The 11,147-nt window shown below is 51.5% G+C and overlaps 1 protein-coding gene across 5 annotated transcripts in view; it reads left to right on the top strand.

The window, feature by feature from the left end:
- HIVEP3 (HIVEP zinc finger 3) overlaps positions 1 to 11,147 on the top strand; it is a 469,700-nt gene that overhangs the window by 303,055 nt on the left and 155,498 nt on the right. For all 5 annotated transcript variants that reach the window (XM_040469831.1, XM_040469832.1, XM_040469833.1 and 2 more), the window contains one exon: positions 286 to 366. The gene's annotated coding sequence lies outside the window, so the exon portion shown is untranslated. The remainder of the gene's footprint in view (positions 1 to 285; positions 367 to 11,147) is intronic.

The following is an 11,147-nucleotide window of genomic DNA, read 5'->3' as shown; positions in this document are numbered from 1 at the left end:
GTGAGGGGCTGTGCTCCCCAAGGAGTACTTGAAAGTAAGAGTTTCCCAGCCTGAGATTCGGCTGCTGACTGGGCTTGCAGCTCTGAGAGTGGGGTTGGGAGGCCGGGGTTGCCTCCCTGGGGGAGCCTGATCTTAACCCCGTGATGCCTGTGTTGGAGAAGTGGTGATGTCTGGAGCCATTCTCAGCAGAACTGCGCTCACCATTTTTGGATGCATTTTTCAAACCGAAGTGTAAGCTGACAGATGGCGATGGAATAATATTCTCACTTTCTCTACTTCCTACAGGCCTCCCTCCAACACAGTCCTTCAGGCTCTCAGAAATCTCTGACACATCTCAACCATGAGACCATGGCTGACTTTGGGCAGGTAAGCCCCCTCCATCTCTCCCCTGCCACCCCCCCCCCCCCGCCGCCCCAGGACGCAGAGAAATTTCAGCACAGCCCAAAGACCACTAGCTGTGCTTGTAGCCAGGAGGTAGGTGGGAGTGATTTCAGCCTTGGCAGGAGAATGGAGCCCCACACTCTGGGGAGACTTAAGGAAAAAGCTACCGAATGTCCAGAGCCCTGCAGCTAGCATTTCTGCAAATGGCAGCATATGGCGATGGGAATGTATCCTGGGATGAAAGCCAGGGAACTGGTCCTGACCCCAGGTCTGCCTTTACTGCTCAGAAAAATCTCAAGTGAGAACTTCCCTTGCTGCGTCTCTGTTTCTCTGTCTGAAAAATGAGGGAATGAGACCCAGTGAACCGGGTAGGACAGAAGCCAGCTGTTCCAGGCTCCAGCCAAGGCCATGGAATGATGGAGAAAGGCAGTGGAAACGCCACCACAGCTGTCCGCCCCTTCCCCTTTTGATCGCTCTATGGACCTCACATCTGCAGAGAGCCTGCACTGGGTTGTGTGTGTGCTGTGTGTGTGCACGTGTGTATTTGGGGGCAGGACCTACGCCTCTTCTAGCAACCTCTGATTGAACTCCAACTCAGACATGGACGGTCGCTAGCCCCATACCTGCCCCCTCGTGGCTGGGCGGAACACCACGGTCACTACAGGTTGCCCAGATGGGAAGGGCAGAGTCTGCTCACGCACTGAGAGCATGCCTGCAGCAGAATGTGGGCGTGAAGACCAAGCCGGGTGAGGGGCAGCCAGGATGGAAGGCCACATTGACCTGACAGTGAGGCTCTCATTAGAACCGGAGTGAGTACAAGGCCAAAGCTCACGGGCGGATCTGCAGGGCAGCGGGGGATGGCTGCCTAGGAAACAGGGCCTAGTGATGAGCGATGCATGTCAATGCCCTCAGGAAGTTTCCCGTCCAAAGCAGGAGATGTGTGCCAGTAGCTACATTACAGGAAACCTGTGAAGGCAGGAGGGTTCTCTTCTGTCTGGGTTTGGTTGTGGGGGTGGTTTAGGGAAGACCATTCATTTGAAGGTGACACTTGAACTGGGCTTTGAAGGATGAATAGAAGTTCACCAGGTTTTTAAAACAAAAAAATGGAAGAAGGGCATTCTGGGCTGAGACAGTAAGTGCAAAGGTGGAGAGTGGCTGAGATGTAGACACAGGGCAGGAGGGGGTAGAAGCGAGGCCGGGAGAAGCGAAGAGGCCTTTGAATGCCACGCTGAGGGGCTCGGATTGCACCCCGTAAGGTCCAGGCAGTCAGCTCCGTGGTGCCAGGAGAGGCCTCTGGGCCCCGGGCAGAGACTGAGATCTAAGAGGAGGTGCCCACTAAACCTGAACAACCTGAACAATGGGGCCCAGGACAGGACACCGCTTGCTGACGTGTCCGTGGCCCTCAGATCTCCCCACGCCGAGCATCCACAGGCAGTGCAGGCCCCCTGTGCTATGGTGGAGGCCTCTCTGGTAGAGGGCTGCTGGGCTTGCCATCAGAACCCCTTATTCCCCCCCCAGGTCCTCTTGTCCTCCTTCCCCCATCTCTGCAGACCAGGCCACCCCCCAAGACAGCACCCCTTTAAGGACCCAATGCTGTTGTCAAGGCGCTTTCCAGCCCTCTCTTGCCCTAGAGTTGTTTTCGGTGTGGCGGGCAATGCCACGCAATTTCGTACTTTTGCAGTTTCCTCTCTCGGCCGAACTCGGGATGCTCTGGTGTCCCTCATCTCATGAGAGAGCAGACAGAGCAGGTTCTGGGGCCCCGCAGCGCTGGGCTCCAACCCTGTGCCGTCACCCCCCTGAGGAGCAGGGTAACCAGTCTGGGCCTCAGGGCCTTCATCGCCTCAGGTTTCTCCAGGACGTGACGCCGGAGCAGGTGAAAGTCTGGCTCCCTGTCCGTCGTACAGCTGCCAGGTCCGCCCCATGCTTCTCCACCAGCTCACATCCCTGTGATGGAGCTGGGCTACCGACAGGCAGGGTAACCGAGGAGGACCCGTGAGTTTGGGGCTCAAAAGGTGGCATGAACAGTTAGCCCCTGTGCCGTAACAGGCAGGCAGGCCAATTCACTTGATTTTCCTTTTAAAAAGTTCCCTCAGCAGAACTTTCCTGACACCCCTTCCGTTCCAGGCCCTGGTGGACACTGGGAGTCCAGACAGGGATAAGATGGTCACTTCTGCAGAAGAGACATGCTAACAAATAAATTGCAGTGCACCGTAAGAGAGGAAAAGCACTGGGGAGGAGGGGCGTGTGGGCTGGCCCTGGAGGGATCGTGGGAGTCTCAGCTCCAGAGGATACGGGGAGGGAGGCAGGGTGTTCCGGGCAGAGGGACCAGCATGGGCAAAGCATGGCCATAGGAAGCATCTTGGTGTTGTGGGGCATTGGCGTTGGGGTTTATGACGACCTGCCCTGCAGGGGTCCCCACCACAGAGAGGCATTCAAGGAAGCCTAGCACCCTGCCCCCTTGTCAGCTCGGGAGGGTCACATCCAGGGCCAGGCTCCACAGTTTAAGAAGAATAGCATTGGGGCACCTGGGTGGCTCAGTCAGTTGAGCATCCGACTTCGGCTCAGGCAGGTCGTGATCTCGCGGTTGGTGGGTTCGGGCCCTGCATTGGGCTCTGTGCTGACAGCTCAGAGCCTGGAACCTGCTTCGGATTCTGTGTCTCCTCTCCTCTCTGGGCCTCCCCCTCTCGTTCTCTCTCTCTCTCTCTCTCAAAAATAAATAAACATTCAGGAAAATTTTTAAGATAAGAATAGCCTCAACAAGCTCCATGATGAGGCCTGATACGCAACCTCTAGTGCCAGAGGCAGTGAGGAGCTTCTGAGGCTCCGGCTGAGGGCACACAGCCACCCACAGCTCTGAACTGGCCCTGGACACGTTGTTGCTGCGTTTGCGCTGGGAGTGGGGGTGGAGATGAGGGAAACTTGGTCCCTGCCCCTAGTGTAGACAGTGAGGCCCAGGCTCTCGTGTGCCGGTGCTGCAGAAGCTCTAAGGGGGGGGGGGGCATTCGAGGAGCTCTGGGACCGTAGAGAAGGGGGAGCCAGAGGGCATCCTGAGGAGGGAATCTTAGCCAGATGGTTATAATAAAAATAGTTCTAGAAATGAATGATTACTTAGCACTTACTACCCGTCAGGCACCGTCCTAAGGGTTTTGCGTGGATTGACGCTTCACTTGCACAAGTCCACAAAGCAGGCACTCTTATCATCCTCCTGTACCGATGAGGATCCCCGATGCACAGACAGGCTGAGTAACTGTCCCAGGCATGCACAGCTGAGAAGTAACCTAGCCAGGCTGAACCCAGGCGTTCTGGCCTCAGAGTGCCTGCTCGAATGGCCTAGGGTAGCCTGAACACTAAGACCTCTCTAAGAACTTGAGCGCCGGCAGGGTTGGGACTATACTTTGCTCTAGCCCATAGTAGGTACTCAGTAAAAACGTGTTCACGAACAAGAATGCACAAATGCATGGATGAAATGACCCTGAAAGAGTTGGGGCAGAAAATGGGGATGGGGACGGGATGGGGACAGACACTGTGGACAGAGGCTGTGCAGCCAGAGCAAAGGCCTCAGGTCCCCAGCTGGGGTTGCCTGCAGGCACTTCCAGGTCTGGAGCTGGACCAGACTGGATAAAAGAGAGTTTGAATGGCAGCCTCTCTGGCCAACCCTCCCTGTCCTGAAGGCCTGGCACCTTCCGCTGCAACCCTCCCTCCCCACCCTGTCCCACATCAGGAAAGGGCGGGCACTGTGCTATTCATGTCCCCACACCACTCTTTGTCACCCAGTCCCTCGGTCTCCTGGGGACTGATCTGACAACAGGACCACAAGTCCCCAGAGGCAAGGGAGGCATGCACCACCCAAGAGGGGCCCAGGGAAGACAGTTCAAAAGTTGTTCCCATAAGAAATTGCTTTCTGACGGAGACTTCAAGGAGCAGGTGTTTTCAAAGACCTTCTCTTCAAGCTCTGTGGGCTATGGATGGAAAACCAGGCTTGGGACCCAACTCTGTGGCTTCCTAGCTGGGTGCCCTTGGGTGATGAATTTGCTTCTCTGTACCTCAGTTTCCAGCTCCATAAAGTGGGAATAAAAGCAACTACAGAATTAAAGGGGGCAAGGTTTGGGGCAACTACTGTACAAGACCAGATTCAGCGAAAGGTTGGGTTCTCGACTTCCTGCTTTGCTTCTGGGGCCTCAGTTTCCTCCCTGAAATGAAGGTTGGAAAACATTGATATTTAATACCAGCTAGCTTTGACATCTTAGGATTCAAAGTTGCCAATGCCAGTCAACCAGATACCTAAATATATTCACATACACACACACATATAGGCTACATGCCTTAGGGGTGTACATTGTAATCATTTTTATAAATTTAAAATGTATATTAAATTACATTTAGTATAAATGTATATTATATTAAATTACATTTAATATAAATGTATAACTTACCGTGTCTTGTATAGTGTTTCCTTTTTTTTATTAAAAAAATTTTTTTAATGTTTATTTAGTTTTGAAGGAGAGAGAGAGAGAGAGAGACAGAGCATGAGCGGGGGAGGGGCAGAGAGAGAGGGAGGCACGGAATCTGAAGCAGGCTCCAGGCTCGGATCTGTTCAGCACAGAGCCCGATGCGGGGCTTGAACTCACGAGCTGTGAGATCATGACCTGGGCTGAAGTCGGACACTTAACCGACTGAGTCACCCAGGTGCCCCTAAAAATTTTTTTTAAATGTTTCTTTATTTTTGAGAGAGAGAGAGAGAGACACAGAGTGCAAGCGACAGAGGGGCAGAGAGAGAGAGAAACACAGAATCCGAAGCAGGCTCCAGGCTCTGAGCTGTCAGCACAGAGCCCGATGCGGGGCTCGAACCCGTAAACCCTGAGATCGTGACCTGAGCCGAAGTCAGACGCTTAACTGACTGAGCCACCCAGGCACCCCTATAGTATTTTCTTCTGATTACAAGAGTAATGCATATTTATTGAGAACATTTTGGAAAGTACGGGAAGATTCACCCACCATTCCACGTGGAAGACCGAGATACAGCCTCTCAGGTATTTAGTGAATTCCTCTCCCACATTTTTTCTTTGCACATATCTTTTAAAGATCTCTTTGGGATTATACTCTGCCTTCTATTTTTTCACTCAAGCTGAGCTATGGGAGCAGGGCCCTGGGCAGGGCTGCTGTCCCCACACTGGGAGGAACCGGGGCCAGCTGCTTCCACAGCTGTTCTGCACAGGCTCCTGGGCTCCTGCCCTGGCGGCTGGCTGGAGGCATCTGACCCTCCGATGTTCTGTGTCGCTGGCGGCTGCACATTCTCCACTAATTTTAGCCTAGCCTCTCGGGCCTGCTGGCCTTGGGGCCCGCACATAATGGACGCCTTGTGTAGACAGCTGCCGACGGTGCAGGAAGAAGCGTCCCACCTTAAAATGTTCCTCGTCACCGGCCAGTCCTCCGCTCTCGGAGAACAAGCCGGCTCCCTGTTCCTTCTCCCACCAGGAAGGGGCCGTTGTTGACGTTCATGGCCCAGCAGCCTGGACCCAGCGGGCAGGTGATTGCTTCTGTGGACGGGGCCGTGTTTTTACAGGACAGGCTTTGGTTGGAGCTGGAACAGCTGAGAGACTTCCCGAGAAATTGCTGGGTGGTGGGTTTGCAGCAAGGCAGTAGGGTGTCCGAAATGTCCCTCGGTGTGTGTGTGGAGCCGCCTGGAGCCCCACCGCGATGCTTTACCTCTGTCGAGCACGTACGAATGTACAGTGTCCTCTGACATCCCAATTTCTCCTGGCGACGTGTGCGTTGGTGACAGTGCTCCCATGTTACAGGAAGGGAACTGAGGTTGAGAGGGGGAAGCAATTTGCTCCCGGTCACCCAGCAAGCCCGCGGCAGGGACGTGGGTCTCTCGCGCTCCAAGTCTGGGGCTCTTGCCTTTCATCGGCACCATCCAGGGGAGCCATTCCACCGAGTCCGTACCCATCCGCTCTGTCTCTTATGTTTGGTGCTGTCTTTCCCAAACGAGGTCCTTGAATTGTCACCTTAAAAGTCAGAACCGTTCATTGAAAATAAATATAGCTCGCTGGCCTGTTTCTACAGCACAGATCTGATCACGGAAGACTTTGACTTCAGAAGGCAGGAAGTCTCTCTTTGCCCACGTGCCGTAGCTGACGTCCAGCCTCCGCACCTTGCTCCCTGCCGGACCCCGCAAGTGGGGGCTCCCGCAGCACGTAGACATCTCTCTCGTGGCACCTAGGTAGGGCCGGGGATTTTTCCTCGTGATCTGCTTCCTGACCAGAATGGAGCTCCACGGGCAGGAGACCCGCGAGCTGCTCATCAGAATGTCCCTGGGGTCTGCTCCGGGCCAAAGTGTCAAGCCCAGTAAATGTGTTGGCCCCCAACCCACCGTTCTTCATGAGAAACCGGATCTTTAATCCAGCCTTAGAGCTAAGCCAAGGCCTGCCCGGCAGCTGCCAGCCCAATAAGGAAGTGACTGCTTGGCTGGACTCCCGGGAGGGACCTGCTGGGCCAAGAAACCCCGACCCTGTGCAGGCTGGGCAGAAGAAACCGGGAGGGCGTCCCCAGGTTTGTGCTGGAGACCGAGCCCTGTCCCCATGCAAATCTTCCGCCTCCCCATCCCCCACTCCCCCATCCTCTGGTGACAATATAGCCTGGGTCATGTGTTCCCCAGCCCGGACAGTGGCTCTTTGACCAAGTATGATGCTCTTCAGGAACAATCCATGGGCATCACATGCTGCTCTGGGGGAAGAAAAGTACTCTAGTGACTATCTTGGTTTAGTCAGGGCAGGACCTGTGCTCTCTGACTCCCTGTGGGACTCCTGTTGGGGCCATGGCCCCACAGCCTCCCAAACTTGGGTGCTTTGGATGTGGTTATAGGAGAGGCAAGGCATTTAGAGTTCCACAGGCTCAGCTCCAGCCAGTCCTAAGTCCTGCCTCTTAGGGATGGGGCGATGGGTTCCATCTCTCTGGACTTCAGTTTCTTTTCTGCAAAATGGGACCGGTGACAGCAGCCTTTCAGGGCTGTTATATCTTACAGGAAAGGGCTTTTCAAAAAGTGCAGCAGCATAGCTCGCACAGCATGACTGCCTGTGTTCCCTTTTCTGGAGGGCTCTCCAGGACTCGAGAGCCTCCCTGAAAAGTGCCCAGGCTGCTGGGTGAGGGTTGGTCTCAGGGAGAGGTGCGGGGAGAGGTCGCACACGGCACATCCATCTAGCTGTGACCATTTCTCTGATTCTGACATGGTCTTCGGGGGTTGGCCAAAGACAAGGAGGAGGAGAAAAACTCTTGTTTTCTGATGGAAGTCCATGAGAAGTGAATTTTCGCGATGGAGTCATTTCACTTTCCTTTTGGCTTTCTAGAGAGATGCCTTTTGCTCATTTGTTCATTCATCCATTCATCCTACAAGTCTCTCCATGGCCTCGGCCGCCAGTCAGATGGGTCAAGGGACGCCCTAACAGGACGTGTGGGGGCCCTGCCTCTAGAGAGCCCGGTATGGAGCCAATACATGTAGTTCAGGGTGAGAAGTGACGTAGGAAAGGCACAGTGTTGGGTGAGGGTGTGGTCATTTCCTGCAGGGCTGGTTGGAAAGAGGCACCAAAGTGAGCCCGTTAGAAAGCATGGAGGTAGCAGGCCCCAGTCTCCAAAGAAAGAAAAGCATAAACTACCCAAGAATAAACTTAAGAAGGTAATGTGAATTGGTCTATAAATTAAATAAAATCCCAACTTTTTTTCATAAAATTATTAGAAAGTAAAATAAACATGGGAGAAGTGCCTAGAAAAAGTCAGTTGTTGGTAAAAGAATAAGCCTTTGGCTCAATGGACAGAACAGAGAGTCCAGAAGTAGCCATAAGTGAGCACAGCACTCAGAATGAGAGTCGAAAAGGCAAAAGATTCCTCAGACGCTCTCAAGGCAACCAGCTAGCTGTTTGCAGAAGAAAAACAAAACAAAACAAAACAAAACTGGATCCATACCTCAGTCCTGGTGCCAAAATAAATTTCTAGGTGGTAAAAAAAAAAAAAAAATCATGAAGCCATAAAGATATTAGAAGAAAAACAACGAGGGAATTTTTGTATCGTATCGAGTTGGAGACTGGGTCCTTAAGTGTAAAACAAATCCAGAAGTCATGGTAGAATATAATTAAAGGCCCTGTGGGGAGAAACCACAATAATGAAGGCCAAAGGGTGATGCCAAACTAAGAAAAGTGTCTCAACATATGTCTGACGGGCGGAGCGTTACTAACACCAGTGTAGAAAGAGCTCGTAAATGAAGTGAAGACAAGTCGGTAGAAAAAGGGGCTGGCAACTTGTGAACAGACCGTTGGCTGGGCCCTTAGTAAGTACCGAATAAACATTAGCTATTTTATTATTGCCAATAAGGATGTTCCTCGTAGTATTGTTTATGATAGTGAATAATAGGAAACAACCACGCTGGCCATCAGTAGGGAACCACTGGTTAATAACTGAACACATGCTCACAGAGAGGCAGCCATCTGGACATGGCTTTATTTACAGACACGGAAAGGCACCTCTCACATATTAATGGGTGACGTCTGTTTTTAAAAAGTTATCAGAAAGAGGGGTACCTGGGTGGTTCAGTCGGTGAGGCATCTGACTCTTGATTTGGGCTCAGGTCACGATCTCACGGTTTGTGAGATTGAGCCCCGTGTCCCGCTCCCTGCTCAGCATGGAGCCTGATTGGGAATCTCTCTCTCTGACTCTCCCCTGCACGCACTTGCTCTCTCTCTCTCTCTCTCTCTCACAATGAATAAATAAACATTTTAAAAAATGTTTAAAAAATCAAAATAATAAAAAAGATATCAAAAAGAATATGGAAGGTATGTTCCAAAAGGCATAAAAGTATACATCTGTGTATCTAGAAAAGTTTAGTCAATTCTTGTTATTCACAGCAGTTATGTTCTATGATGTTCCCACAAACACTGAATTAGTGAGAGCTGAGCCATTGCTCCTAGGAGGAGTACAGCATTAGGTTCCTACGAGCCTCTGGTCACAACGTTCTTGTCAACTGATCGACACATAATGTTATTTTATGTGGGTCTCTGTCAACAACACCTTAGTTAATAGATATTGTTAATTCATTAACACTGAGCTCATGGCCAACGGTAACGTAACTCATGCCTGAAGGCAGCTTATCTAACACATGTGTTTTCTCTGTTAAGACACATCACAGAGAAATCACCAACAAAATGCATAAAAATGCAACCAAAAAAATGGCACTGAAAAGACTGTTAAAAGGATACTTGTTTACACACAAGAGCTTCAAGGAGAAGGCAGCACCATGCTTCTTGACCTCCGCTGGAAAGATGCATGTTGGGTGGCTCACATTTTTCACTGCTCTGCTTATGTCTGCAAATGACCACAAGAGTACCATGAATATTGATTTGGGGGGGGGGGTTACAAATAAAGTTTAGAAAGTAGGTGAATTTGCAAACACGGACTCTGGGAATAATGAGGTTGGACTATATCTGGAAATGCAGTCGTGTTAGTGGTAGTTACCTGAGGGTCAGCATTTTCCCCTTCCTCCTTGTACTTTACCTTTTTATAGTGGGCATGTATGAGCAATAGAGGCCAAAGCAATAAGTTTCCTTTTTAATTTTGGGAAGCAAAACTTATTACCAGTGGTATTCCATCGTCAAGATAAAATCCAAACTTGTTAGGATAATGAAAACAGCTATTACTTTAATCCATTGTTTATGATGCACCACACAGACTTCTAAGCCCTTTACCTATAGTAATCCGTGTACTTGTCACCAAGAGGGATAGATACCAGGAACATTTTCACTTTACAGCGGAGAAGATGGAGGCAGAGAGAGGTCACATAACTTGCCCAAGGTCCCAGTTAATAAGGTTTGTTTTTATGTTTTACTTATTTTTGAGGGAGAGTGAGCGTGAGCAGAGAAGGGCCAGAGAGCGAGGGGAACAGAGGATCCGAAGCGGGCTCTACGCTGATGGTGTCAAGCCCAATGTGGGGCTCGAACTCACAAACCGTGAGATCATGACCTGAGCCGAAGGTGGGCATTCAGCCAACTGAGCCACCCAGGTGCCCCGAGGTCCCGGTTAATAAGACCAGAGTCTAGATTGGAACCCTGGCAGTCTGACTCCAGAAGCCATATTTTAAACCAAAATTCTGGCACTGGGTTGCAGAGGTGCCCAGGAGCATCTGACCACATCCTTGTCCCCAGAGACCTCCAGTCTAGATTGCATGCACACCAGGCATTGGGGGTTCATGGAGGGGAGGTCCTTTCCAGCCCAGCCTGAGGGCTTAGAGAAGGTGGTAGGGGCCAGCACTCCACAGTCTGGCCCCCCTTCCTTTCTTAACTCCATACAGGTATTACACCCCCCCTCCCACTAGAGGATTCCGTGCCCCGCCACACCCAACCGTCCCCCCGTCCTTGAGCCTGCCATGCCTTCTCACACTTTGGGGCCTTCTGCCCATCCCCCAAGGCTCAGCTCAAAAGTCACCTTCTTTCTCAAGCCATCAGGAAGAAAAGAAGCAAGGGCTCCTTCTCCTGGTTGCCCTTCTATCTTTGAACTCCATGGCCGCTATCTCTACTCATCCATCCATCTACCCGCCTGCAACGAGCTTGTCTCGGAGATCTTGTCTTTGGATCCCCAGCACCCAGCACGTTCCTCACACATTTGATCTATCAATACGAGTGTGTTGAATGACTAGTTAAACAAACAGTTGGAAACACCGAAGATTATGAGATTCCCCCAAAGATCTAGGCAAGCCGGATTGTAACACGGTTGTTGTTGAAGGC

This window comes from Herpailurus yagouaroundi, unplaced genomic scaffold, assembly GCF_014898765.1.
Source record: "Herpailurus yagouaroundi ecotype Mexico unplaced genomic scaffold, PumYag 77, whole genome shotgun sequence".
Classification (NCBI taxonomy): Eukaryota; Metazoa; Chordata; class Mammalia; order Carnivora; family Felidae; genus Herpailurus; species Herpailurus yagouaroundi.
Note: the sequence above shows the minus strand (reverse complement) of the source record. Positions and strands in the feature narration are given on the sequence as shown.